Here is a 6,000-nt window from a genome sequence, read left to right on the forward strand (position 1 = left end):
GGGACCAGCATTGATCACCTTGGGCTTGGCACAGGAAAAGGGATCTTGATTTCAGGTGTGAGGAAGGGTTTGGATGTGAGCAGACGCCTGACCTCTGTGGTTCCTTTGAATCCAGAGTTCCTTGGCAGAGAGAAACACATGCAGCACACTAAGTGATGCACAAGGTTACCGAGGACGGAGCAGAAACCCGAATATAGCCGGTGGGAGGAAGGCGGCAGCTGGGAGGAGAAAGTAGGTCCTTGGAACAAATGAGGTGGGGCACAAAATTAACGAGGCTAGAAAGGGCTGAGCTCAGGGACTCATTTTTAAAAGCTGTCTCTTAACAAGAAAAAAACGAGGGAAAGACATTTGGACATTGGGGAAATAATGGAGGCTGGGAAGGTAGCTCTCTGACTGGCCTCTTGCAGAACGAGGGAGAGAAGCAGACCAGCGGTCTAGGGTGACCCCTGCTTGCCAGGCAAGGCAGACAGACCTTGACTGATACAATGCTGGGGACAGCAACCAGGGTGAACTGCTGGCATCTGCTTCGGTCCTTTCATGTAGCTATTGTGCCTGCCAGGTACCATGGTCTGTATCTCTTGTCTCCATCCTCACCTCTGCATCCCTTAGTTCCTTCACTTGAGCTCCCACCTTTCCAGTCACATACCAAAGACTTAGGGGTGTTCTCTTCTCTCTAGAAGTCTTCCCTGACAGTCTCAAGGTTCACCCTGCCGCTTCTGTCCCGAGTTATTAGTGGTCATGCCACCCACTGGGTGTCTAAAGTGGGCACATGTTCCTAGGAGCCCATCCTAGATGACCCTACGGGTTCTTTTTGCCCTGTCACCCTCTATATTAAAATGTGGAGAGAGGGACAGCCTGTGCCATTTCCTGGGTGACTAGTGGGTTCACTCTTGTCTCTTTGGGGAGGAGGGACCTTAGGTCCCTTAGGTCCTGCCTACCCTTCTCTGGCTCAGGACAGGTGGCCTTGTTCATGCTGTTCTTGGGGCTATTGGTTTGGAGCTCTCTGGGGACAGGTATTCTGTAGCATTCTTTTCTAGTCTGCCCCAGGTCCTGGTCTGATGTTGTAGCTAGAGGGCATGTAGGGTGGATGAATACATACATGTATGTAATCTACTTGTATTATGTCTGGTGTTATGACATCCAGTGCTGTCACTGGGTGGGGAAAATGGATGAAGGAGGCGGGGGTGGGCCTGCCCTTGAACTTTAGGGTCCTGCTTAGCTGACTGGCTGAAAAGTGCTTTTTCACCAACATTTGTCACAGAGCGAGTGTCACACATAGCTGGCTGGGGGTCCTCTTGCTTTATTCAGGTATTGTCAACAGAGAACAGCCCCCTCCCCGCATCAGCCAGAGTGCCCGACTGCCAGTGGCTCCTGGACTGTGTGTGCAAACCCCAAAGTCTGTTACTCTAAGTCACCACGACTGGCACTTACAATTCTGGCTTTACTCAGAGACAGCGCTCTAGGTGTTCAGATCAGAGGCCATGGGACAAGTGCAGCTTCTGAGCTCTTAGACTGTTGGGCTCATTGCCGTGTGGCTCTTAGCAGCTCTTTGGACCAGATCTCAGTTGTCTTAGCAACTTAGCAATTTCTCACCTTCCTCCATCTCTGCTGTCTGTAGTTCCTGCCCTGACCACTCTTGTACTCCGCAGCTGTCTTCCTTCTGTTGTTGCTGCTGAGGCAACAACAGTAGTCTTGTCTTCTCTTTTTGAGACAGTCCACCCACAACAAAGATCACAAGTCAGCAAAACACCAGCCAAGAGAATGCTTTACTGGGCCTTGTGTCCCCCACACTATAAGTGGAGTAATGAATGTATAGGACAGAAGCCTCCCAAGCTAACACTGGAACTGTGGAAAACAGCCTATAGATGTATCTAGAAGGGAGGTATCATGCTTGTTCATGGATTTTAATCTCAACAATCATAGCCTTGTTTGTGTATGCACACATGGTTCTAGTGCCACCAATCCAAGTGTAAATCCCACTTACAGAGTTTTTGCTGACTCACTAAAAAGCTCCCCTCCCATGCAGTGACAATAGCTGTAGGATGGGCAGGGTCACCTAGACTCCATCAGGGCTTGTAGCTGCACAGGCTGATTGGAACAGTCATGATTAAGGCATGGTTTTATGAAGCACAAGTAGGGACTTCAGAGGCTGCCATGGTTGGGGAGCAGCGTTTCTTCTGATTGAGTATAGAGTGTTACTGAAGCTGAATTGCTACCATGATGGACTGACTGACAAAGAAGAGGCTGTCTGGTCCACAGCTTCCTGATCAAGGTACCAGGCAAAAAGGGAGAGTCAGCAGTTATAGTGATCCAATAACTACCCCACTCCTGGTAGCTTTTGCATGTTTAAAACACTAAAGGGCTCTGGAACTGTAGCTCAATTGGTAAAGTGCTTATCTAGAATGTCTGAAGCCTGAGTTGGATCCCCCCCAAAAATAGAACAAAACAAAACAAAGACATGCTAACATACATTTATAATCCTAACAGGAGGTAGAAGCTGGAGGATCTAGGAATTCAGTGTCATCCTTGGTTACATGTCAAGTTTGAGGCCAGCCTGGGCTACATGAGACCCATCTCAGAAAAAGAACAGCAAGCCCAGAGATGTACCTTGGTTGGCAGAGTCTTAGCCCATAAAAACTGTGGTTTGATTGGCAGTTCTACACAAAGCAGGATGGAGTATACCCCATATCCCCAGGTTCTTCTAGACCACCGCTTCTCAACCTTCCTAATGCCATGACCCTTTAATACAGTTCCTCATGTTGTGGTGACCCCCAACCATAAAATTATTTTATTGCTACTTCATAATTGTGATTTTGCTACTGTTATGAATTGTAAATATCTGATATATAGGATATCTGGTATGTGAACCCCATGGCAAGATTGTTCAACTCCCCCAAAGGGGTCACAGACAGGTTAAGGAATGCTGTTCTAGAGCCACTGTCCTCTTTAGATATATGTGGGAACATGGAGTTGAAGGTTCCCTAGAGGGTGCTGAGATGAACTGATCTATTTGCTGGTCCAGCAGCATGGTCAGTGGATATATTCAGACCATGATGGACAGTTCTCTGCTGTCACTTTGCCAGTCCTCAGGTTATTGACAGTCTCCAGGGGCTCCCTCTGGGTTTCTGAAAACCCAATGGCCTAGACAATTGGCTTCCTGTCATTAAACCAAGCCTCATCTGTGGCCCTGCCTTGGTGACAAGGCCCCAGACTTCTCATGAGCCTGTCACAAGAGGATGGGTAACCTGACACAGCAGATCCCTCTTCCAGGAAAGGCAGGAGCAGCCTGGGGTACAGAGGAGCTTGCAGCCCAGTGGCCATGTCCCGCCTTGCCAGGTAATTGCCTCATTGATCCAAATCCCAATCTCCAGAGGGCCCCCCCAATCGATGCTCTCCACTCACTGTCTGACCTAGAGTTTCTTAAAGTCACAATGTCCCATTTAAGAGGGGGCTGAGACCCCAGAGCATCCATCTTTTGTCTCAATAGGAAAAATCTCACTGCAATAGGAGTTGGGCAGCTTGGGGTATGTGGGCCTAGAAGGCATCTCTAAAACAGCTTGATGTACACAATTCAAATGGTAGGAAATCAGTCTTTGGAAAAATTCAGGTCAATAGTTGTAGTTTTCAGACTACAGAGGCCCCAGGAGATGGAATGCTGTTTGGGGATGTGATGGCTTTTTAGTTCCTTGTGAGTGGAGCTTGGAGGCCCTAGACATCAGGAGAGCTCATGTATGAGGGGAAGGGGTGGGAAGATAGCGGAATGTGGAAAAGTGGGAAGGGACATCTTGTGTTGTCCTGGTCCTCAGGTTTGCTTTTACCAAGGCGTCCACATTTGAAAGCCCAGAGAATGTGATGCTCAGCTTGGGTGATGGCCACAGGTGTGGGAATCACCAGGACCAGGTAGGGTGCAGGTTTCTTGGGTCATGAAGCCAGTCCAGGGAGGCACAGAACTGGCCTGCACAGCCTGCCCTGAGTAGAGAAGTGCTCCATCCTCCAGGGAGGGGCAGCAGGAGCCTGAAGTCAGCCAAAAGAAGAGCTGAGTTTGGGATTTGGGCAAAGAAACTCTAGATGTGATTCTGTACCTTGGATGTCCATTGCTGGAGTCAGGCTGTCCCCATCCTAAGAATGTCTAAAGGTGCCACAGCCTTGTGAGATTGTGCTGCAGGCTGTTGTAGCTCTTAGAGGAGGTGCTGGAGGCTCTGAGGTCAGGATCTTGGCCAAGGCCACACAGCTGTTCTTGCGACATGGGGAGCAACAAGGGTCTGTTGCCTCCCACCTCTGAAATTCTTGGGGCCACTTCAGTTGAGGAAATGAGGAAGCTTCTGGGAAATCAGTGAGCTGAACAGGGCAGGTACTTTGCAAAGGGAACATGAGACAAAGGCTCTATTATTTCAAGGAGCTGAGCTGGAAGGCTCTGTGATCTGCTGATGTCACAAATCTGGGGCTCTGGGCTGGGGACTCTAGCTCACACATGGGAAAGGTCAGGGGCTGCTGCCCTGATCTGGCTTTTGTCTCTAGCCATCCCATTGTGGCTACAGAGACGTGGAGTGCTAGGTGAGGTCACTGTGGGTCAGCTGTGGGCTTGGGGATAGGGTGACATCATTGCTTTCTCCTGCCCACGTGGACTGGGTTACTAATGCAGCACTTGGTGTTCCTATAGCCACCAACGATGCCTCTCTTCCGGTAGCAGTACAGATGGGCAGAGTGATCCCATCCCTCCCCACTGGGGCCATTACAGTTCCTTCCAGGGCATGCCCTCGCTTTGCCAGCCTGGAACTTGTGTGTGTGTCAGGGAGGGAGGGAGGCAGGCAGCTACTGTGAAATGCTTATTGTAGTTACCAAGGAACAGTTTTTCTCTGCCCAGCCTCTATGTGCACAGGACAGCAGGTGCCATGCCTGTTTTGTCAATCACTAACCCCTGTGGGGTTGGCAGTCTTTGGGTATGCAGGAAATGTGGGAGCAACTGGATGAGAGAGTGAACTAGTCCCTGCTTTCCTAGCCCAGGAAAGTGAGGACAGGGACACAAGGACAGCACTCCTTCTAGACCCAAGGGACACTGGAGGGACCCTGCTTGGCTATCTTAGACATTTCTTGGCCACAGCTATGCTGTGTGACCTAAGGGGAGTTGTTAGATGTCTCTGTTCACAGATACCTGGGAATGGTGCTAACTGGGAAGAATGGCTAGTAACGGCTACGTGTTGAGAAGATACTGAGATGCAGGACACTCCCTATTGTAGGAGTACAGCATGAACCCCTGGGAATCGGGGCCTCTACCTCTCCTAGGGTGAGTCCCGCCCATGAACTGACCTTGGTACTGAGGGATGGAGGCTGTCCAGGGTTTAAGGGTAATACTGGGTCCTGAACTTGGGAAGGGCTGGGCTGGACTGAGATTCTTTCAGCTCAGGGCAGACTCAGCCTAAGATAAGAGTAGATTTTCCCTTCAAAGGGAGGGATGGAAGGTAGCCACCGTGAGAACCTCATTTGGAGTAGGCAGCTGTTAGCAGAGTGACTTTCTGAGGGTCAAGGTCACAGAGATTACCCCCTTGTCTTTGTGGAATCCTTGGAGAAACTCAGGGCTTCCAGGGGCCATCTCGTCTCATTAGTGTGTGACAAGGAAAACACAGGACTCCCTTTGACTCTGACATCGAGAGAAAGTAGTTGCCACCATATCTCACTTGTGCACAGCACTCTACAGTATTTTAAACTCCTTCCTGTCTCACCTTTTTTCTTATCTTCTTCACAATCTTGAGAAACAGTATGGCACGCGATGGAGCCCATTTTACAGAGGGGAAACAGAGGCATTGAGAAGACCTGCCCAAAGTAGTTTAGGAGTCATAGGCAGAGCTGGAAGAAGACCCCTTGACTCCCAGCCTCTGCTCTGGTCCTCTCTGTGTCACTGCCCTGCTGCTGCAAAGTCCCCAGTCTGGCCTGAGCAGCCACACTCATGCCTTGTGCTCAGGGGTTCCTTGCAGAGCCAGCCAGCCTGGTATACTCCTGTGG

Source organism: Cricetulus griseus, assembly GCF_003668045.3.
Source record: "Cricetulus griseus strain 17A/GY chromosome 1 unlocalized genomic scaffold, alternate assembly CriGri-PICRH-1.0 chr1_1, whole genome shotgun sequence".
In the NCBI taxonomy this organism is placed as follows: domain Eukaryota; kingdom Metazoa; phylum Chordata; class Mammalia; order Rodentia; family Cricetidae; genus Cricetulus; species Cricetulus griseus.